Source organism: Corapipo altera, unplaced genomic scaffold (assembly GCF_003945725.1).
Source record: "Corapipo altera isolate COAL_440 unplaced genomic scaffold, ASM394572v1 60864, whole genome shotgun sequence".
Taxonomy (NCBI): domain Eukaryota; kingdom Metazoa; phylum Chordata; class Aves; order Passeriformes; family Pipridae; genus Corapipo; species Corapipo altera.
The window spans coordinates 253,449-264,660 of record NW_020885080.1 but is presented as its reverse complement, the minus strand read 5'-3'; the positions used below and the strand labels follow the sequence as shown (position 1 = coordinate 264,660).

The 11,212-nt window shown below is 44.1% G+C and overlaps 1 long non-coding RNA gene across 1 annotated transcript; it reads right to left on the bottom strand.

Moving 5' to 3' along the window:
- Positions 1-3,376: 3,376 nt before the first annotated feature.
- LOC113960085 lies at positions 3,377-4,543 on the bottom strand. Its single transcript, XR_003531973.1, has 3 exons — positions 4,533-4,543; positions 4,406-4,407; positions 3,377-3,460 (listed from the first exon to the last, which is right to left on the bottom strand). It is a non-coding gene; the product is annotated as an uncharacterized LOC113960085 (long non-coding RNA).
- Between the last annotated feature and the right edge of the window lie 6,669 nt (positions 4,544-11,212).

Below are 11,212 nucleotides of genomic sequence, written 5' to 3'. Positions count from 1 at the left end.
TACGTTCTACTGTTCTTTAAGTATGAGTTATTTGCTTTTTATATAAGTTGTTTGTAACATCTACTTGGGTAGATGTGGCCAGTATCCCTCAGCTAGAGGCCTTCAGCTTCTCTCTCATCATGTAAGTGGTTGTCATGGTTTGAGATAGCCCAAAATCCAATTCCCTAGATCCATCCCCCCTCCCACATCTCAACCTAATGTGAGATGGGTTTTTTCCAGACAAAACACAACCAGACTCAAAGTGGGGGAAAGGGAATATATTACAATGACTGTACAAATAAATACTATAACACATTATACACACAATCACAACTATCTCTACCATGACATATAGTATTTACAATGGATCAGATCTCTTCTCCCCTCCAAATAAAAGTCCAGGAGGGAAAGAAGGACAGATCCCTTCCAGTCTCTCAGGGCAGCAGTTTCTTCTAAGGCAGCAGGTTCTCCTCATCTCATGCATGCAGCAGCTGATAGCTGGATCTCTGCCAGCACTCACGAGGGGGGTATCCCCCTCGGCCCCTTGACGCAGGTAAAGGGGTCTTCTGTGGGTTTCGTAACCCCAGACAAGGCCGTTCCACCACGTCATATCACGAAGACGCAGGGGGTCTTTGTGACGGTCTGGTATCTCCAGGAGATTCAAGCTCCTTGCAGGGCCTCTGTGCCCTGTCTCAGGTTGCGAGCTTCTTTGTAGCTTGCAGCAAGGGAGGGCCCCCAAGGCCAACCTCCCACACCGTCCTGGTTCAACTCTCAGGACGACTGAGCTTCTCAGCTCCTCTTTGCAAGTGCTGTAGCACTCCAAGGCTCTTTCAAGTAAGAGTCCATCATCTTCCTCCTTCCAGGAGGACTCAAAGGAGTTTGGGGGGTCTAATATCAGTTCTTACCCCCAGAACTCCGTAACTCTGCTGCAGGTTCTCTTTTCCTCGGCTCTCCTTCTAGGAGTCTTCTCTGCAGTGCTGCATGTTGTTCCTGCTGCTCTTTCGGTTCAGGTCTTATCAGTTGGCTTTTAGCCATAACTTCTGGACGCTGCCGCCGCTTCTGCTCTGCTCACTCAAGATGGAAAAACATCTCCCAGCTCACAACTACAGACACATAGTCCAGCTTAACACTGTTCCAAGTCTCTGTAGCCCCCAACTGGGGCTGGGGGGCCCCAGAGGCCCCGAGGGACTCTGGGCCCCTTTCCTCGTGGCTACTACAAAATGGCTACTTCTTCTAACCTAACAAAACTACAACTCATCTCTTCCGGTGTTTGTGATATGTTTACATTTCTGCAGGAGCGCTCATTGGACAGAACTTCAAAACTTCCAGGGGTTTCCACCCCTGGGGGTTACCACTTTTCAGTCTCTGGGGGAAAACAAGGTTCAAACCACTACAGTGGTACTTCTTTTGCACTTGCATGTTGTATTTTGGGGGTCTTTCTTAATATAATTTTCTTTTTCACTTTCTCTTTTAAAAGTTTTTGGAAGGCTGTCAACTAATAGTAAAATAGAATTAATCTCAAATTATAGAAGGTGTTCACTTGAGGGACGAAGTTCTCTTCTATCAGTGCTTGCTTTAGACTAAACACAGACTAAAGTAGTATTATCTAATTAAGTACAAATACATTCTACTGCATGGTCTGTGGTTGGACCATGCCACTGTTGAACAATTTAAACAGTATATTGATAAAAAACAAGGAAAACAACATAAAATATTCATAACAAATGAGTAATAGCAAAAGTGTAGACAATGATATCTTTGTAATCATATCCATCTTTAGTGAAGAGATCGGAATAGGTTCTAGTTGTTCTTGCTTTGTTGGGTCAGCTAGGGTCACCTGCATGCTATGCTGTGGTTGTGGGTAATCATAATCTTTTTGCAGTCAGTATACAGGGGGTCAGCATCCTACTTTTGAACGTAGACTTAGTCTTCAAGTTGGAACAGATGGAGTGCTTAATCTCACGGGTCTGGACTACAGAATGAATCTGTGGAATTTCTGCAAAGTAGAGCCTAGACAATAAACGGTTGCAGAGAATCATGTAGAACAAAGCAGGTAGTGCGATATAATCAGGCATCAGGCACCAGGCACTGCTGGTGTTAAATGCTCAAAACTTGTGTGCTGTGAAGAACCCAAGATCATTAAGAGCATGAAGAAAAATATCCAGGACATGATCAAAATTCACTCAACTAAGGCATTCAGTAAAGCAATGCACAAGTTAGACAAAGCATTCAAACAAACAAACCATCATGCTATGAAGTTAGCAGTCTATTAAAAGATTGCAAGCTAGGGCCTGTGGGGGGACTAACCACTTTCTTTGCTTTTTAACACAGGGCTTTTCTTCTGTGAGGTTTAGTACTTCATGCATTGTTATTTATAATCTTGTGTGGACTTGTAAACTAAGAGGTTTCTTTCATATGTTGCAGTAGTTAGAGAGGAAAGAGAGATATTCAAAACAATTCTTGCCACTTGTTATAAAACTACTGGGATAAAATATATATAAATAATACCAATTTTCATGAAAGACAATAAAAATATAATATCAATAACTATAGTATTGTCTGGTAATTTGACAGTGTTCAAACTATAAGAGCAATCCACCCTTTTAAAGTTTTTCTAGATTGGATATGATATAGAATTTTGAGTTTGTTTTCAAATTTTAGCTGAATTCATAATACAAATTTAATCATGTTATAACTTTCTATGCTGGAGAAAAATGCAAGTTTTGATTTTAACTCTGATTCTTGCTTGCTAGCAATATAACACTACATACAGAAAGAATAAGTTAAAACACATTGTTGGTGACAGAGACTTTCTTAACTTTGGAATAGTAGATTCAGGGATCTATTAGGGCAAGAGGCCTGCTATACAAGAAAGAAAAAACCAATGCATTTTGTTCTTCAAGATGCATGACCTGCATTGAATGGCTAATGCATGGTCGTAGTTATTGCTCTGATTAATACAAAGATGACAAAAGCAATTAGAACAGTCTCTCTAATTTACTGTATTCTGCATCATCTTCTCAGTCTCAGGTTAGGCTCACCGGAGTCACAGATTGGCTCCTCTTATTCATGAGAATTACTAATGATAGATTGAGAATGACTACTTTTTGATTTGTGATATAATTAAACGAATAAGGATCACTTGAAGGCATATTAAAGGTATTGTTAGTCATATTAATTACAACATCAAGAGCATCTCAGGTCTTTTCAATACAGACTATACATTTCTTGCACTTGGGATCAAATTAAAGATTTTGTTTTGTTTTCTCTCGTTTTCCAAAATTATAATCAATATTATCTCAGCAGGAAATTAACAATATAACCACAAAACTAAAAATATAACTACAAACGTTTTTCCCTTCAGAACACTGTAGAAATGTTGCCCACTATTCCAAGAGGAAAGGAAAAGTTAATTACTTAAAAGTTAATTTACTTACTTTCCAATATATTTAGTATGTTTGTCTACAACAGTGAAAAAATACTGTTTGATTATTCTTTTTTATACTCAGCTTTAAGCTACATGTGCAGTTCAGAAGGATGGAGAAGGTCAGATTTCAGCTTGCAGCTGGTTCCTTAGATGTGATCTACATTATCTGTTTGTCTATGAAATTCTGGTAAGAGAACAAAATTCACAACTGTGGTGGTTTGGGCTGGGCCTTCCTTGGTGACCAGTTTGTAACCAAGGAAGAGTCCAGATCTACCCAGTATTCCCTACGATTTTTACGTAAGCCAGACTATAAGAAGAAAGGAGGAGAGGCCTTCGTTCTCTTTCCTTCTGGTGACTTCAAGGTGCATGTTCCCTGCTGTTGAGTCTGCCGTGTTGGGGAGTGAGGCCTGGTAAGGCCTTGTTGACTTTGGGAGGCGAAGTTGCCTGCGATCGTCCTGGAGCAACTCTCGGTTGTCCCAAGGAGAGTGGTGGGATATTTTCTTTGCTAACTCTTTAGTTACTAGATCTCGGGCTACTGATTGGGATATATATTTTTTATTTTGGTTTTGTTCCCTTTCCCTTCCCCCTTCCCTTTCCCTTGTGAAATTGTATATATTTTAATTGTATATAATTGTAATATAAGTGTAAATATATTTATATATACCACTTTAGCTGTCTCTCTCTCGTTTCAGGTTTTTCTTAGTTGGTTGTTTTTTCTCCCTCTTCTCCCTGAGGTTTTGGGGGGGGGACGGGACTTCTGGTGGTAAGGTTTGAAGACTTGGCAGGGAGCCAGCTTCAAACCATATCAACAACATAGGCAACACAAAGGAGAACAAATAACTAGTTGCAAGATCGTGTAAGAATCAGCTGAGTAAACTTTTTAAACACAATTCTAAAGATATGATTAGTGTAATGTCAACCCAGGGTAAGGCCTCTGGCTTTAACCACTTGTATTCACAGCACTAACTGTGGGGGTGTTTCAAGAAGACAGTTCCCCACTCCTGCAGACTGAGGGTCTAGAGAAGCACTGAGCAAATGTAGCAGCAAAAATATAAGAGGAGTCACAGTTGCTTTACTTGTTCAGTACACATAGAACCTGACAGGGTCACTCCACTGTCACAGTCACTTCTCAGTCTATAACAGGGAGATAGAGAGATGTTTTATTTAAGAGTTAAGGAAATCCTCAGCTTGCTGGTTTTCCATTTATCTTATTTGTAAAGTTGTAGTTTTTGTAAGGTAAGTTCTACTCTCTCCCTAGTTCTGAGAAACTGCTGGAGGTCGTTTAAGTCACTCGGTTGTTAGGCAACAAATTATTGTGTGAACACAATTCTAGCTTTAAGTTATCTACAAGTGATTAGAAAGACTAAAGAGAGAGATTCTGCTTTCTTTTTTCAACCACTTACATACTTGGTTTCTGCGGGGCAACTCCCCCGGCAGAGCTAAGGAGTTAAAGATGGAAACGAGAACTATGGAAAGGTGTGTACTTGTTTGTTTTAAATACTTATTCCCCAAGAGTAACAGAAAAGGGAAAGAAGACTCTTTTGTTTCTCTTTCTGACTGCAGCCTCTGCTGCCGTTCTTACTCTCCTCTCCCCCCCCCCCCTTCCCCGCGGGACGGGGAGGAAGAGAGAAAAGGCTACTTTTCGTTTCTTTTCTTGCTGCTGCAGTCACCGCTGGGCAGTCACCGTCGGTCTGCTGTTCCTCGGGCCTCTCCGAGCGCCGTGGAACTCCTGGGGACCCCCGCAGAAGTCTGACTGGCTCTGCAGAAGCAGCTCTCGGCGCTGCCGCCTGCTCCGCCGCTGCCTCTGTCGCTGGGGTCCCTCTGCCGTTCTGCCGCCGCCTACCGTGGCTGCCAGTGATGCCTTCCCCCCGGCCCGGCTCGGCGCGGCGGCAACCCCAGAGCACAACTCCCAGCCCTGGCGCGTGGCCCCGGCACGCCGGACTCAGGTAGCAGTTTGAATAATCCTAAAGTGAATTCCTATGTTCTTGCGTTCACCTGAGACACTCTAACGGGAGGAGATTCTCCCGGACTCTCATCTCTGGGTTTTAACAGTTACTAACAAACTTATGGTCGCTTCTCCACACACACACAACCCCCAACACACACACTAGCACGGTACCGTTAGCAATACTGTGAGTTCACAACGACATTGGACACACAACACAATTAACACGAGCGTTAACAGAAATACGGGAAGGCAGTTCTCTAGCCTTCCTCTCCTGTCAATGAGAAGTGGCACTTTTTCGGGGTTGCTCTGTTCTTGTTTCCCTTTGGGGTTGCTCCGTTCCTGGTTTTTTCTTGCATTGCTGCTACCGGGCTGTCCTCTCACCGGCTCCCGAGCACTCCTGCCCTACCCGTGCGGCTCTGCCTATCTCTGTTCCGCCACGCCATTAGGATTCTCCGGCAGCCGTAGTGGCTCTCTGGTGTTCGTCCGCACCACAACTCCGCGCAGGGTGGCAGCGGCCACGATTCAAATTCTCACTGTTCGATCGGTGCAGTGTACGCTGGGCAGCGATGTGCTACCCCTTCCATCAGGGCGACTGCATGACCGAAAAGTCTCGTATTAGCAGCGAGGAGGGGTGGTCTTTCTCTTTTTACTGTCTCTGAGGGTGATTTGTTTGGTTTTTCTTTATTTTCTGGTTTGAAGGGTGATGATTTTTTAGAAGCATGATCTTTTAAAGTTTTAAAGACAGTTCACCACAGTTTCAGGATGCTGGCAACCTGTTTGAGAGACTCAGTGGTTGCATTAAAAAGCACTCTTCCTGCAGAGTCCCAAATGCCTGTACCAAATGCTGACTGAGCATCTACCTCATTTCTTTTGCACCAACTATGTAAGGTGCAGAGCGCACATTTCTGATATCGCACACCATGCTTCTCTAGTATCTGTTAGCACTATGCCAACAGATTCCTCCTCCACGGATATCTGTGCTTCCATTATTTATTCCCCAATGGCTCACCTTCTTTCCAGGTGTCTGTAAATTTGTAAGTCTTGACTTACTTTTCGGCTCTAAGGTCCGTCGCTCGGCTCTGAGGTCTGCCGACAAATACTACATTGGGGTTCCGTCGTCACTGCTCTGAGGTCCGCAGCCACCGCTCTCAGGTCTGCGGCGATAAATCCCCTCGCTACCGCTTTAAGGTCTGTGGTAAATCTTCTGCAATAAATCTTATCTATCACTGCTCTAAGGTCCGTGGTCTTATGCAAGGAATTCTCCTTGCAGTAAATCTTCTGCGTAATAAATCGCATCGGGGTTCACCGATTGATGATGGCCAAGAATGCACCCAGACAGCATGGAAAGACACATGGCTACTTTATTTACATTAAGCTTAGACTTATATTCTTTTTCTCTGTCCACGCACAAGCATATTATATTTCATTGGTCAGGTACTTCTATTCACGCGCCTAAACTCGTCTTTTGATAGGTGGTCAACAGTTCTTCGCGTGCTGGCAAATCTCAAAAACAGCACCTGTTATTTACAGTAGTTCTACTCCTTTTCTACTTTCCCATCCTGGATTGTTTACATTCTTTACAACTTCAGAGCTGCAACTGCTCAAATTCAAAGCCTACCATCCAGTCGTTTCCCACAAATATCCACCCCTTATTCCATACTATTTACATCATGCCAAGTCTCACATTTGACACAACCAGTCAAAGGAGGTGATTGTCCCACTCTACTCTGCACTTGTGCAACCTTACCTCAAGTACTGTGTGCAGTTTTGGGCACCACAATATAAAAAAGACATTAAGCCATTAGAGACAGTCCAAAGGAGGACCACGAGGATGGTGAAGGGTATGGAGGGGAAGCCTTATGAGGAGCAGCTGAGGTCACTTGGTTTGTTCAGCCTAGAGAAGAGGAGACTGAGGGGAGACCTCATTGCGATCTTCAACATCCTCACAAGGGAAAGCAGAGGAGCAAGTACCGATCTCTTCATTCTTATGACCAGTGACAGGGCTTGAGGAAACAGCATGAAGCTGAGTCAGGGGAGATTTAGGTTAGATATCAGGAAAAGATTTTTCACCCAGAGGGTGGCTGTAGCGGGGAAGGATGCTGAAACTGAAACCATACACCATTGAAAGCTCAACAACAACAATATTTATTACCAAGAGGTGGCCAACAAAATGAAAACCTGAGAGAGAGGAAGGAGGAAGAAAATAAGCCCTCAGTACGACTCCCCCTCTCACCCAGATGTTGCTTATGAAGTTTTCTTACCGACCCCAGAATGCCTAGAATTACCCATAGCAGGAGGTGCATTCCCAGAGAGAGTAGACTCACAAATTGGCAGGCGTCCCCACCAAAAGGCAATGTTGTCCTTGATGTGAAGCTTGATTCCCTCCCAAAAACGAACTATCTGCTTTCATACAATCAACTGATTATGTCTGCCTAGGCAGGTGTGGCCAGCACCGCCCAGCTAGAGGTCTTCAGTCCCTCCCCCCATTATGTAAGTGGTACCTCTTCTGCGCATGCGTGGGTACTCTGGAACGCCCCCACACCTGTGTACTGCACCTCAGGGGGTCTTTCCTAAAAGAGTCTGGGGGCTTCCTTCATCATCCTCCACTTTCTCCTACAAATGCCCTTGAAAGGCCATCAGCCAATAGTGAGGTACCAATTAAATATAGTTTATACAAGATGCTCCCTTCATCTCATTTACCAGTGCTTGTTTTCTCCTAACTTGGCAGGAAATGAGTAAACTCTCATAGGTGGTTGGGCCAACCACAGACCAAAAAATAGCAACATCTAATTAAGCACGAATACAGTGGCTGAGCACTGGAACAGGCTCCCCAGGAAAGTTGTCGCAGCACCAAGCCTGTCTGAGTTCAAGAAGTGTTTGGACAACACTCTCAGGCACATGGTGTGATTCTTGGGGTGTCCTGCACAGGGCCAGGAGTTGGACTCAATGATTGTGATGGGTCCCTTCCAACTCAGCATATTCTATGATTCTATGACTTCCCAATACCTCATTACTTTCCCTATTTATCTGTTTTGATAGATATACATACAGACATCATTCCCTTAGTCTACGGAACACCTCTGTCAAATGTTCAGGAAGTGTTTACAAAAATGTTTGCTGAATTCATTTAGTCCATGACTTTGGCCTCCATCCTTGGTAACAGTCTTTCAATCAGGAAAGATGGTGTGAGGTGTTGGATTGTTGCATGTTGCACATTTGAGTCAGTTCTGATTCCAGTATTGCTGTGCTTGTTCAGTTTTATCAAAGTTCATTCTTCATTGGTATGATGACCAGAGGGAAGTCAGGCTCAGATCCCTAGAACACTTGCCATGAGGTGCTCAGTGATATGCCCACTCAATGCCATGTTCTTTGGCCCAAGTGTCTATGATGTTTTGGAAATGAGTTCCACTGTCTGATTCAATTCTTTCTGAAGTACTGTGTTGCCATAAGACTTGCTTTTCAAGGCCCAGGATAGTGTTCTGGGAGGTGGCATGGGGCACAGGATATGTTTCAAGCCATCCAGTGGTTGCTTATACCATCGTAAACACATGGTGCTTGCATTGGTGGGTTTGCAGGAGTGTGACATGGTCCATCTGTCAGGCCTCTTGATACAAAGAACTCAAACTCAACAGCATGATACTGTTAAGCCAGCATTCCTTTTATTCGATGTCGGGGTAGTGTTGGGGGTAATTCCTCCATAAACACTCCATCGAAACAAAGATTTTGTGAGCTTTTATACACTTTAACATCTCAAGCGTCTCTCTGACAGTCAATCATCTTATTGTTACAAGGCATCAACATCAATCTTTAGTTAATCTAAATTTCTTCTGCTTAAACAATCCTTGGTTGATTTAGTTTTCCCTACTTAAACAATCCTTTATTTTTTTATCACTCTAGGGTGTAACAGTCACTGAGTACAGCTGCATGCTTTCCTAATCTATCATTAAGCAATGTTTAAGTAAGAACTGCAGAGTTACAAAATTTAAGCTATAGGGCCAAACTACAAGATTCTTAGGATTCTTAGGTTGTACTTGGGTGTGATGGGAACAGTTCCAGGCGTGGAGATAAACATACAGCAATTGACAGGATTTTATTATATGGACCTTACAGTTATTATATGGACTTTACTGTTATTATGTGGTTTCATTGTATTCACACTACACAGTGCACAGCCTGGACATGCCCAGGCTTACCATGAGTTTACCTGCTCCCTGCTTCCCCCACTCCTCCCCCTTTTGCCCATGTCCCTATCCTGGTTTGTCACTCCACTTGTCTGTCTCATGCTCCACCCTATGTTCTGGCCCTTTCCCCTCCCGAGCTGATAAAAGACCGTGTGCACGTGTGAATAAAGCATTCTACTTGCATCCTCCCTCGTGCTCCGGACCCATGCTGTGCCACGGTCCCATCCTCCCATTTCGGACCGCGGCACTTGGGATCATCATTATAATCATAATATTATCTTTCACTCTCTGTACTAAATTTCAGTCATAGTCCTCCATACCACAGAAGCTTTGCCTGCTTACCCTGCTTAATTGCAGCACATTTCACATTCATGGATAACCTGTGTGTGTAAGTTTGGCCTGGCTCTCACCAAGTCCAAGTTGTCTCCTCCCCCCTCCCACTCTCTCAAGCAAGGGAAAAAAAACCGAACCACAGAAAAACCAAAAGAAGTCTGAACAAAAGGAAATTATATCAAAAATATATCATCATGGCTAGGCTTCGCGAACGAAGATTTAGGAAGGCTCTATCCACATTTGTTACAGGCACGCTGGTGGCTTATGAGGCCAATACGTGACAGACATATCCGATTGCAGAAAGCACAACAGAAAGACTCCTTAGATGGTGTATTCTGCAAGACACGGTTCTTTCTGCGTTGCCTTTTCTCCTCGAGAGTGATCCTGCGTGTGTTCTCAAAGGAGACAGCTGCGTTGTAGATGGTGTGTCTCCAGGCCTCTCGATTGGAGGCCAGAGTAGACCAGTGATGTTGAACAATATGGCCAAGGCTGAGATGTTGTTTCAGGGAGTCCTTGTATCTTTTCTTCGGGGCTCCTCTCATGCGGCAGCCGGTGGCAAGTTCACCATAAAGCAGGATCTTAGGGAGGCGGTGGTCCTTCATCCTGGAGACATGCCCTGCCCATCTCAGCTGTGTTCTCATTAACATGGCCTCAATGCTTGTGACTGCTGCTTGCTCTAGAACAGATGTATTGGTCACAAAATCTGACCAGTGGATGTTAAGGATTGTACGGAGGTAGCGTTGATGGAAGCGTTCTAGGAGACGCAGGTGGTGGCGGTAGATGACCCATGATTCGGAACCATATAAGAGAGTAGACAACACTATGGCTTTGTAAACACTGATCTTGGTGCTTTTCTTCAAGTGTTTATTATGCCATACTCTTTTATGGAGTTTTCCAAAAGCACTATATGCCTTTGCTAACCTGTTGTCTATTTCTCCGTCAATCTTACCATCTGAGGAGATGAGGCTACCTAGGTAATTAAACTGCTGGAGTGATTTGAGATCTGATTGGCCAATGGTGATGTGGGGATGATGGGGGACTTCCTGAAGTGCAGGTTGATGGAGGACCTCTGTCTTCTTTAAGCTGACTTCCAGCCCAAAAAGCTCAGCAGCATCTGCAAAGTAGGTTGTTAATTGCTGCAGGGCTGCTTCTGTGTGGGCAACAAGGGCGGCGTCATCAGCATAAAGCAGCTCCCGGACAAGATGGTTTAAGGTCTTGGTGTGGGCCTTCAGTCGCCTTAGATTAAATAGACTTCCATCAGTACGGTATCGAATGTAGATACCGTCCTGATCATCGAGGTCTGCTGTGGCCCTTTGGAGCATCATGCTAAAAAAGATTGTGAAT